Genomic DNA, 12,205 nt, shown 5'->3' with positions numbered 1-12,205 from the left:
CGGAGTTAATGGAGGGAAAGCTGTGCTGAGCTGTGTCCAAAATTCACTGTAGTTTGTTGCGGTTTTATGTAGAGTAATTGTTGTACCAATAACATGCTCTAATGTAGTAAGGGTCATGGGAACATGACAAATTTCCAAGATTCCACTGCTAATTTCTCCCCAACGTGACAAACGGGAAGGTGCGCTTGCCCCTAACTGTCTCCTTCTTAATGTGTTGTAGGCTTCAAGTAAAAACACTTGGTGACAAGAGGGCGTACAGGAGCCAGTTAAATCAGCTGGTTAAGTGGCGTCGCAACACCAACTTCGCACTCAACGTCAGTAAGACCAAAGAATTGATTGTGAACTTCAGGAAGGGTAAGACAAGGGAACACACACCTGTCCTCATAGGGACAAGGAGTGGAATGGGTGAGCAGTTTCAAGTTCCTGGGTGTTCACATCTCTAAGGATCTATCCTGGGCCCAACATATCGATGCATTTACAAAGAAGGCCAGACAGGAGCTATATTTCATTAGGAGTTTGAGAAGATTTGGTACGTCACAAAAGATGCTTGCAAATGTCTACAGGTGTGCCATGGAGAGCATTCTAACTGGCTGCGTCACTGTCTGGTCCGGAGGGGCCGCTGCACAGGATTGAAATAAGCTACAGAAAGTTGTGAACTCAGCCAGCTCCATCATGGGCATGAGCCTCCCCAGCATCCAGGGTATCTTCAAGGAACGAGGCCTCAAAAAGCCTACATCCGTCGTCAAGGACCCCCATCACCCAGGACATGCCATCTTCTCAACGAGGCATAAAGTTTGTTGCTTACGGCCATTTCATTAAGTACAAGAGCAAAGGAGAAACAAAGAGCTGATGGAACAAAGCAAAAACAGTCCTGGTCCTCTCAAATTCATACCAAAGATAATGAAAATTCCAGTGAGAACAAGTTTCCCAGATTCAAGCCAGAGTCATGTGACGCCTGCTACAGACAACTCGGAAGTTGGTAGAAAAATACAGAAGCAATTGTACCATAATTACTGGACTACTCACTGAACAAATACATGTACATTCAAGATTCAAGATTGCTTAATGTCATTCCCCAGTCGAGGGAACGTGTTGTGTCCTTGAGCAAGGCACTTAATCACACGTTGCTCTGCGACGACGCTGGTGCCAAGCTGTATGGGTCCTAATGCCCTTCCCTTGGACAACATCAGTGTTGTGGGGAGGGGAGACTTGCAGCATGGGCATCTGCTGGTCTTCCATACAACCTTGCCCAGGCCTGCGCCCTGGAGAGTGAAGACTTTCCAGGCGCAGATCCATGGTCTCGCAAGACTAACGGATGCCTTTAATTTAATTAAATGTGACACTAGGGCAGGAGTGTCTTTCGTAAGATGGCCAACAGGAAACAATAAAGTAGCGGTGGTGGGGGTGTGGAGGGGTGGGTTAACGAATGGAGGTGTTGATCAGCCTTACTGATTATATAAAAATACAAGCAAGCAAAGGAAAGTTAAACTACAAGAACTATTGCAATTCTACACCAAATCCAAAATGGCTGACTGCAGCTCCAGGGAGATCACCGATGATTTCTCATTCAGAGGGGCTTTCATCTCTTACCTATGGAATCGATGGAGGAGGGATGGAATGTGCAGTCTGTGGTCAACCAATATTATAACCAAAGGGTTATAGTAAACACACCCGTCTATCAAACCCACCGTGTCCATTAACCTTGCCCCGCTTCTCCTTGTCATAACACTTTGTTACTTTTTTAGTTTAAGGAGGTTTGACTTGTCACCAAACTTCTACAGATGCTCTGCTGAAAGTGTCTTGGCTGGTTGCATCGTGGTCTGGTATGATAACACGAATGCACAGGAATGAGGGAAGTGGCAGAGGTTACTCAGTGCTGTATGTCACGGACACATCCCTCTCCACCATTGGTGGAACCTCACGGAAGTACTGCCTCTCAAGGGTGACATCCACCATCAAAGATCTCCACCATCTCCTCGTAGCGGCCATCAGGCGGGAGGTACAGAAGCCAGAAGTCCCACACACTAGGTTCAAGAAGAGCTACTTCCCTTCAAACAGTTCGTTCTTGAACTAACCTGCACAACCCTAATCAATAGGAACATTAATGAACTCTAAATGGAAGTTTTTGTGTCCTTTCTTGTGTATAATGTATGTTTAAGTTTTTCTTATGAATGCTGCTTCTCTGATTCTTTGTGATGCTGCTGCAAGTAAGTTTCTCGTGTACTTTAGAACTGACAATGAATGGAGCACTCAAGGATTAACGTGATCTCCAAATCTATCTCGTTGTGGCCTGCCTGCACTGCATTCTCCCTGTAAGTGTAACGCTTTATTCCCCATTCTGTGGCATTCATGGATTCAGGGTCGCAAGCCATGGTGTTGCCCGTTTTACAGCTGCCAGAAGAGAGGAATCGGAGCCAGTGTGCTCCACCAGGGCCAGTGTGACGCGACGTGGAGGCAGGAGTCAACGCTGCCCCGCCAGTGTTAGCTTGGCAGAAGACGAGCAGTATTGTGGTCGGCCGCAGATTTCTGCAGCATTCATGGACTCAGGGTTGGGACTTTTTTTTTGTGTGGCTGCATTTTACCAGTATCTTACATGTGCTTTCCATCTTGTATGCGCTGTGTGTGCTTTGTACTGTGTGTGACTGTTGGTATTGTGTTTGGCACTTTGGCCCAGAGTAACGCTGTTTCATTCGGCTGTATTCATCAGTATTCATGTATGGTTGAATGACAATTAATTGGATTCTGTTTTGTTTTGTTTAGTTTTATTTATTTAGAGATACAGCGTGCAACAGGCACTTGTGGTCCAACGAGCTGTGCGTCAACCCACCTATGTTACCCTAGCCTAATCACAGGACCATTATAATCAAGAGAAAATCTGCAGATGCTGGAAATCCAAGCAATACACACAAAATACTGGAGGAACTCAGCAGGCCAGGAAGCATCTACAGAAAAGAGTACAATCGACGTTTCGGGCCGAGACCCTTCGGCAGTGAGACCATTGACAATTTTAATGACCAATTAACCTTCTAATCGGTTCATCTTTGGATGTGGGAGGAAACTGGATCACCCGGAGGAAACCCGCGAGGACAGGGGAAGAACTTACAAACCTTCTTACAGAGGACGCTGGATTTGAACTCAGTACTGTGACGCCATGAGCTGTAAGATCGTCGTGTGAACCGCCACACCACCATGTTCTCTTTTCGTCCCGCCTCAATGCACCGATGATTTGCCTGGATGACACGCAAAATAAAAGCTTTTCACTGTTTCTCAGTAACAATAAGCCAATACCAGTTGTAAGAATGGATCATCTTGCCCAGACCCCCCTCCCCCCATTTTCATTTCAGGGGTCGTTACTGGTTGAGCAAGCGAGGGCTTTTCTCTTTGGAGCAAAGAAAGACAAGGGGTGTACAAGATGACAAGAGGCACAGATCAAGTGGACAGCCAGAGAATTTTTCCTCTAGGGTGAAAATGGCTAATATGAGGGGGCATAATTTTAAAGGGGATCAGAGCAAAGTATAAGGGAAACATCAGAGATGGGTTTTGTACACAGGGAGTGGTGGATGCGTGGAGCACCCTGCCAGGGGTAATGGCAGGGGCGGATGCATTAGGGACATTTGAGAGACTCTGATAGGCACTTGGATGAAAGAAAAGTGGATGAGCTCTGTGGGAGGGAAAGGCTACATTGATCTTGAAGAAGCCTAAAAGATCAGCACAACATTGTGGGCCGAAGGGCCTGGAGTATGTTCTATATTATGACAGCATCGTGGGAGCACTTTCACCATGAGGGAGCACGGAAAAGGGCAATAAGTATCAGTACACCAGCAAGGAATAAAATAAAGAGACACAAGATCTTTACCAGCATCTCATGTGATAAAGAAAGCTTAACTGGGGTATGTTACTGATCAGTAATTTACTAAACTTCATATGATTTCAGTTTCCAGTCATGTGTGCTAGACATTTCCTTCGCCGATTTGCTGAATGTGCAGTTTTAAATCAAGAGAAAAATGAGTCATAGTTATTTATAAGGTTTTTTTCTTCTTTCTCATGCTGAGAGTCCCAAAACGTGGTAATCTGAAACTTTCAACATTCTCAAAACACGCACCCACAGACACATCGACACACAGCACACTCACACACACATGTACATACATATGTACACAGACACACTTGCACTATCAATAACCAAATACACAAAGGGTGACTGGCGACTGGTTTTGTTTGAGAGGGAAGTCTGATCACACAAGTGATGTATCATTTACTCTCCTTTCTCTCAGTCTCTGTCACAATGCTTTCAATCCTTACTGGGGACAAGTTTCATAGTTGTCTCAACCCCTAGGCCAGAGCTCTTCAGGAGATGGTGCCCAAGTTGCCAATAAAAATAGAGGTTCACAAGAATGATCATGGGATTGAAAGGGTTAATGTATGAGGCGTGTTTAACGGCTTTGAGCCTGTACTCGCTGGAGTTTAGAAGAATAGGGAAGGGATCTCATCGAAACCAACCGAATATTGAAAGGCCTAGATAGAATGGATGTGGAAAGGATGTTTCCTATAGGGTGGAAGTCCAGGACAAGAATAGAGGGGTGTCCCTTTACCACAGAGATGAGGAGGAATTTCTTTCACCAGAGGGTGGTGAATCTGTGGAATTCTCTGCTGCAGATGGCTGTGGAGGTGAAGTCATCGGGTGTATTTATTTACAGGCCATTGGTTACCATGGTAATGTAGTGGTTAGCGTGATGCTATTACAGCTTGGGGCGTTGGAGTTCAGAGTTCATTTCCAACGTCATCTGTAAGGAGATTATACGTCCTCCACATGGGATGCGTGGATTTCCTCTGGGTGCTCTGGTTTCCTCCCACAGTCCAAAGGCGCAGCCATTGTAAATTGTCCTGTGATTAGGCCAGGGTTAAATCAGGTTTGATGGGCAGTGTGGCTCAAAGGGCCAGAAGGGCCTGACCTGCCCTGTATCTCAATAAATAAAGAAAGAAATACATATTTAAAGTGATCTGCACTGTATCTCAATAAATAAATAAATACATGCATATTCAAAGTGATCTCCACTCTATCTCAATAAATAAAGAAAGAAATACATATTTAAAGTGGAGGTTGCTAGGTCCCTGATTAGTCAGGGCATTGGGGAGAAGTCAGGAGAGTGGGGTTGAGAGGGGTAAGAAATTAGTCATGATGGAATGCTGGAATGATTTGATGGGCCGAATGGCCTAATTCAGCTCCTTTGTCTCGTGGCCTTCTCTTCTAAAAAATTCTCTTGCATCCATAGATGCTGCCTGGCCTGCTGAGTTCCTCCAGCATTTTGTGCATTTTGCTCTTGCATGCCATGGTAATTTTGAGCAGAGATTATCATTGATTCATTATTTAGTAACAATAATGATGGATTTTTAAGGTAAAAAGTTGAGATTTGTTGCTTATTTATGTGTTTTCATTGCTTTGCTGTTATTAAAAGTGTAACAGAGACAGATTAAAATAAATGTGGCATTTTAGAAAACTTGTTCAAAAATTATTGATATTAATCTTTTAAAAAGACAATTGAAAACAATAGCATTTCCACATGTAACTGTTCACTGTCCAAATACTGATACGTACAGCAGGTCTGCCAGGATTTCAAAATGCATCATCCAATGTCACATGCTCTCGCAACTGTCCAGCTGGTGCCAAGCCGACATCAGACATTTCCTGTGAAAACATCTTGCTGTAAGAAATCATTTGCTGCTTCATTTGGCAGTAACGATAATTATTATGTATCTTATTATTATGGGCGGGCTTTAAAGAATAGAGGGGAAGCGTTGGATGCTGCGTGCCAACAAAATTTTTTGTGAGTGCCGTCTTGGGCACACATGCCATATGTTCGCAACCCCTGCCGTAGACTGTGACACAGTTAGGTGGTTAAAACCAAGGGTACCTTCACGGGGGGGAGGGGGCACAGTCGAGTAACGGTTCGAGTGAAGTTTTACAGCACCCAAATTCAAAGTTCTAAGTAAATTTATCATCGAAGAACATACGTGTCACCATAAGCAACTCTGAGATTCATTTTCTCGCAGGCATACTCTGTAAGTCTACAGAATAACGACCATAACAGAATCTATGGAACAAATTTATTTTGTATATTTAAACTTGCTGGAGTCTCCAAGTACATAGAGTACACCGTCTCCTCAGACTCCGAATGAAGTAATCATAAGATTTGTCCGCTCCCATCCCTGACGGAGCCCAATATGGTTCTGTGATTCAACTGACTGTGTTTACACAAAGCCTTGGCCTACTCACCATCAACCTGTCCTCACTGACCTGGCTGACAATGTTAAAATGGCACCTTTGCGTATGAACCCCATCCTTATACCCAGGAGTACTTCATTTATTGCACTATTTACTTCTTTTGTAAATTTTAGTAAGTTTACGCCTTGAAGAACAAACAAATTTCGCATCACGTTGCGACAATGTCATCTCAAGATGGTGGCATCGACCATTAAGGACTCTCATCATCTAGGATGTGCCTTCCTCGCATCGCTACCATCCAGGAGGTGGTACAGGAGCCTGAAGACACACACCCAACGTATCAGAAACAGCCTCTTCCCCTCCAACATCAGATTTCTGAATGGACAGTGAACCCATGTACACTGCCTCACTTTTTGCTCTTCTTTTGCACTAATTTATATATGTGTGTGTGTGTGTGTGTGTGTGTGTGTGTGTGTATGTGTGCGCGCGCACGCTCACATACATACTCACACACTTTTTTTGTCATTTATAGTATTTTATGTATTGCAGTGTATGGCTGCCACAAACCAGCACATTTCATGACATATGGTTGTGATGATAAACTTGAATCTGCTCCTGATCTGCCTGTCTGGGGTGGAGGCCCGAAGATCGAACCAGTGATTGGCAAGTCCTGATAGCCACTACCCCCTGTGTGAAAAAACCTATCCCTCAGATCCTCTTCACGTTTTTCCCCCTCAGCTTAAAGCCAGATATCCCACCCTGCAAAAACTGATTTCAAGGAGGTAGCACCATCAATTTGCAGGAGACTTCCGGGAGGGGTGAGATGTCTGCAATACAGTAGCTCTGTAGCAGCTAACCAGCTAGTTTAAATAACGTTAGCTATGCTAATGAACAAATGACACCTGTTAAACTCACCTCAACACGTCTTTTACAGTCTTAACCCACCATGGGCAATGGAAAAGTCACTGTTGCAAACAGCGCAGCGAGCAACACTGTGCCCCTATTAGGCAGGGGTACACTTTAGTGCAGTCTGGGGTGATGTACGTTTTATATTTTCTTTTTTTTTGGAACTCTCTGCCACGGCGCGCGCTCACTCTCTCTCTCGCGTTCTTGATTGCTCTCTCGCACTTGCTTTCTCTCGCTCTCTCTCACTTGCTTTCTCTCTCGCTTGCTTGCTCTCATGCTCTCTCTCTCTCCCCCCCCCACACTCTCAAAAAAATTGATTTCCGTGATATTGTATATAATTTGCGAGCATCAGGGAGCCACTATCCATATGCGGGAGACTCCCAGAACTTCTGGGAGAGGTGGAATATCTGTAAAGCTGTGACCTCCCTACCCCTGGAAGAAGATTGTGACCATCTATCCTATCGAGACCATAAGATACAGGAACAGAATGGGGCCATTTGGCCCAACCATTTCATCATGGCTGATCCATTTCTCTTCCAGCCCTATTCTCCTGGCTTCTCTCCATAACCCCTTATGTTCTGACTAATCAAGAACCTCTGTTTTAAATATACCCAATGACTTGGCCTCCACAACCACCTGCGGCGAGGAATTCCACAGATTCACCCCTCTGGTTAAATCCTCCTCATGTCCATTCCAAATGGACATCTCTCTATTCTGAGGCTGCCCCCCCCCCCTCCGGGTCTTGGACTCCCCCACCACTGGAAATACCCTCCCCACATCCACTCTATTGAGGCCTTTCAGCATTTGACAGGTTTCAAAGAGGTCACGCCCCATTCTTCGGAGTTTCGATGAATACAGGCCCAGAGTCATCAAATGCTTCTCATATAAAAAGCCCTTCAATCCCGGAATTTTTTTCACGAATCTCCTTTGAAGGTTCTCCAACATCAGCACACCCTTTCTTAGATGCGCGGCCTCATAATTTTATAAACTTTGGCAAGGTCATCCCCAGTCTCCTATGCTCCAGTGAGAACACAGAACAGTCCAGGGCCTTCGGCCCATGATGCTGTGCTGACCCTTGAACCTGCCCCTTCCCTCCCACATCACCCTTCATGTTTCTATCAACCATGAGCTTATCGAAGAGCTTCTTCAATGTCTCTAACGTATCTGCCTCTACCACCACCCCTGGCAGGGTGTTCCACACACCCACCACTCTCTGTGTAAAAAAAACTTGCCTCTTAAATCACACCTATACTTTTGTCCAGTCACCTTAAACTTACATCCCCTCACCTTAACCATTTCTGCCCTGGGAAAATGTCCCCAGCTGTCCACTCGATCTTTGCATCTTATCACCTTGTACACCTCTGTCAAGTCACCTCTCGTCCTCTCACCAGATGGGCTGAAGGGCCAGTTTTAGGTCTGTGTGACTCCAGGACTCAATCACTAACCTAATGCCACGTGCTTTAAATCTGCACACTAATCTTTCATGCAGGTGGCGGGCGAGGGTACATCTCTACCAAGGGAAGTGTAAGGCACCCCTTCCCTCCGCTAGCCTGCAGGCCACACCCTGGCAAGATGTAGCCCTCCCCCCACCGATCAGGATCCATGGGAGCAGCTGGTGTATATCACAGGCCCATAGGACCTAGGAGGAGAATTACTCCACTTGGCCCATCGAGTCTGCTCCAGTGTTCAATCATGGCTGATCCTTTTTCTCCCCTCCTCAACCCCAGTTCTTGTCCTTCTCCCCATAGCCTTTGATGCCATGTCCAATCAAGAACCTATCAATCTCTGCGTTAAATACACACAGTGATCCGGTCTCCACAGCTGCATGTGACAACAAATTCCACAAATTCACCACCTTCTGGCTAAAGAAATTTCTCTGCATCTCTGTTTTAAATGGATGCCGAGGCTGTGCCCTCTTGTCCTAGACTCCCCCACCACAGGAAACATCCTTTCTACGTCCACTCTGTCAATGAGATCCCTTCTCATTCTTCTGAATTCCAGTGAGTACAAGCCTAGAGCCATCAAACGTTCCTCAAATGATAACCCTTTCATTCTGGAATCATTCTCGTGAACCTTCTCTAGACCCTCTCCAATGCCAGCACAACTGTTCTTAGATGAGGAGCCCAAAACTGTTCACAATACTCAAGCTGAGGCCTCACCAGTGCCTTATAAAGCCTCAGCATCACATCCCTGTTCTTGTATTCTAGACCTCTTGAAATGAATGCTAACATTGCATTTGCCTTCCTCACCACTGACTCTGCCTATAAGTTAATCTTCAGGGTGTTCTGCACAAGGACTCCCAAGTCCCTCTGCATCTCATATTTTTGGATTTTCTCCTCATTTAGAAAATAGCCTGCACAGTTATTTTTTCTACAAAAGTGCAAGACCATGCATTTTCCAACATTGTATTTCATTTGCCACTTTCTTGCCCATTCTCCTAATCTGTCTGAATCCTTCTGCATCCTGTTTCCTCAACACTACCAGGCCCCTCCACCAACCTTTGTATCATCTGCAAACTTGGCAACAAAACCATCTATTCCACCATCTAAATCATACAGTATAAAAAGAAGTGGTCCCAACACCAACCCCAAAAGGATCCTTTCATTCCCACTCGCTGCCTCCTAGCAATAAGCTAATAATCTAACAATGTTAGTAACTTTCCTGTGATACCATGGGCTCTAAAAATGTTAAGTCCTGGTTATAAAGTCAGGCAGACAATCTCTGCAGAGTATTGATAATGGCAGGGGTCACCATCTTGTAAAGACTCTGCTCAGAAGGCAATGGCAAACTGCCTCTGTGGAAAAATTTGCCAAGAAGAGTCATGGTCATGGAAAGACCATAATCGCCCGTGCCATACGACACGGCCCATAACAAATGAACGAATCTCTCATGTGCGACCTGGATATTCTGACATTATAGGCCACACTTGGAGTAGTGTCCAGTTCTGATCGCCTCACTGTAGGAAGGATGTGGAAGCATTGGAAAGGGTACAGAGGAGATTTACCAGGATGCTGCCTGGTTTAGAAAGTATGCATTATGATCAGAGATTAAAAGAGCTGGGGCTTTACTCTTTGGGGAGGAGGAGGATGAGAGGAGGCATGATAGAGGTGTACAAGATATTAAGAGGAATAGAGTGGATAGCCAGCGCCTCTTCCCCAGGGCACCACTGCTCAATACAAGGGGACATGGCTTTAAGATAAGGGGTGGGAAGTTCAAGGGGGATATTAGAGGAAGGTTTTTTTACTCAGAAAGTGGTTGGTGCGTGGAATGCACTGCCTGAGTCAGTGGTGGAGGCAGATACACTAGTGAATCACTAGTCCGAGGATGTGCTAGAAGCAGCCCGTAACTCTTGTCACACGTCCGGCACCAACAAGCCCACAACTTACTAACTGAACCCGTACGTCTTTGGAATGTGGGAGAAAACAGGAGCATCCGGAGGAACTCCACGCATTCCTGGGGAGAACATACTAACTGTAGGAAGGATTCACTAACCTGAAGAGGGCGCAGAAAAGATTCATGAGGATGTTAACGAGACTGGAGGACTCCAGATACAAGGATAGGTGGAGTATGTCTTCAGTGGAGAATAGGAGAGATATTGTAGAGGTTTATAAAACCATTAGAGGAACAGATAAGAAGAATGGCCGCAGTCTTCATTGTTTTCTAGGATCAGAAGGATGATTTGGGGGACAGAGAGGGGCATTGGGGATCAGATTAGGATTTAGGGACTGGGACGTGGGGGAATTAGAGGTCAGGCCAGAGCCTAGGCCTCCGCTCCATGTTCAAAGGGCAGTGATGTGGACGTGTGACAAAAGACATCTGTGGACGGATCTCGGGCAGGCAGGCCAGGGAGGGATGAGGGCAGGTGGCCCCCTAGGTTAGTGAGTCCTTTCCCGAGGAAATGGGGCCCAAAACTAGGGAGCAGTGTTTTAAGGTGAGAGGGGACTTTAGAGGCAAGGTACAATGGAAGAGCTGCCGGAGGAAGTGATAGAGGCCAGTATCGTTACAGAAACTTAAAAGGCACCTGGGCAGCTATGTGGAGTGGAAAGGTTTTGACAGGCATTGGCCAAATACGCCTAGTTCAAAGTCAAAGTAAACTTATTATCAAAGTACGCCCGTCACCATATTCTACCTCGAGATTGATTTTCTTGCAGGCATTTACAGGAAATAAAATGAATCTCAAGATAGCATAGGCGAGACGGGCCGAAGGGTCTGCTGTTTAACTCTAACCGCCCCATCTCTAGCCTAGCAGGCAACTCATGGTGCTCCCCGGGAGCCCCGACCTTCTCCATCACGCAGATTAAGGAAGGAGATAGCCATTGCATTAGATCCCCCTGGCTTGTGCTCTCCCCGTTCAAGGGCAAAGCATCCTCCTCGTCGTCGGCCCACTGCTCGTTTTTTTTTGGTTTTGTTTCTAAAGTGTAAAAGCTTATCGGGAGGTGGGAAGTTACGGGAAATTAAAGAGGAGCAGGTTCAGTCAGTAACTTATCCAGCACGGATGCACTCCGGTGCGCGCTGACGGGCCGGCGCACCACGTTCAAGGTCTATTCTTTGGCTTTATTCCCCGGAGGCCTGGGCCATGCTGGCTGCCCCGCATGTCACGCAACTGCGCTGCACAGGCCCCAACAACAACAGCCGCGGCTCCGGGGAAGGAGGCAGGGAGACAGCGCTCTCTCCCCGCCCGGGCACCGAGCCAAGCTCACACACAGCAACTTCACCTCGCCGCGCTCTCATTGGCCGCCGGCGGGCGCCGCCCACCTCATTAACATGCAGGGCCCTCGCCCAATGGCCGCTGCGACGGGTCGCTTTAACATGCAAAGCCGCTCGCCAATCGGCGTGCGCCGCCGCGGCTCACGCGCCGTGTTGCTAGGGGGCTGGGGCTCCCGCGGCTGCGCCAATCGGTTGCACGCGGCGCCGGCCAATCAGCGGCGGCGGACCACTTGTTGATACATTTTTCTGCGCGTGTCCAGTGAGGGAGGGGGTTGGCGCAACCTAACGTGCCTGCTCGCGAGGGCCCTGCGGGCTTTCCCATTGGAGAGAACGCGGCCGGCGCTCGGGCTGTCAATCAAAGTGCGTCAC

General features: G+C 46.7%; 1 long non-coding RNA gene across 1 annotated transcript in view; it reads right to left on the bottom strand.

Moving 5' to 3' along the window:
* LOC140197534 (uncharacterized) overlaps positions 1-5,679 on the bottom strand; it is a 30,484-nt gene extending 24,805 nt beyond the window's left edge. Inside the window, exons 1-2 of the long non-coding RNA XR_011885958.1 lie at positions 5,597-5,679; positions 3,108-3,230 (exon numbers count right to left, since the gene is read on the bottom strand). This is a non-coding gene — a long non-coding RNA (uncharacterized lncRNA). The remainder of the gene's footprint in view (positions 1-3,107; positions 3,231-5,596) is intronic.
* Positions 5,680-12,205: the final 6,526 nt, after the last annotated feature.

This window comes from Mobula birostris, chromosome 5 (genome assembly GCF_030028105.1).
Source record: "Mobula birostris isolate sMobBir1 chromosome 5, sMobBir1.hap1, whole genome shotgun sequence".
Classification (NCBI taxonomy): domain Eukaryota; kingdom Metazoa; phylum Chordata; class Chondrichthyes; order Myliobatiformes; family Myliobatidae; genus Mobula; species Mobula birostris.
Note: the sequence above shows the minus strand (reverse complement) of the source record. Positions and strands in the feature narration are given on the sequence as shown.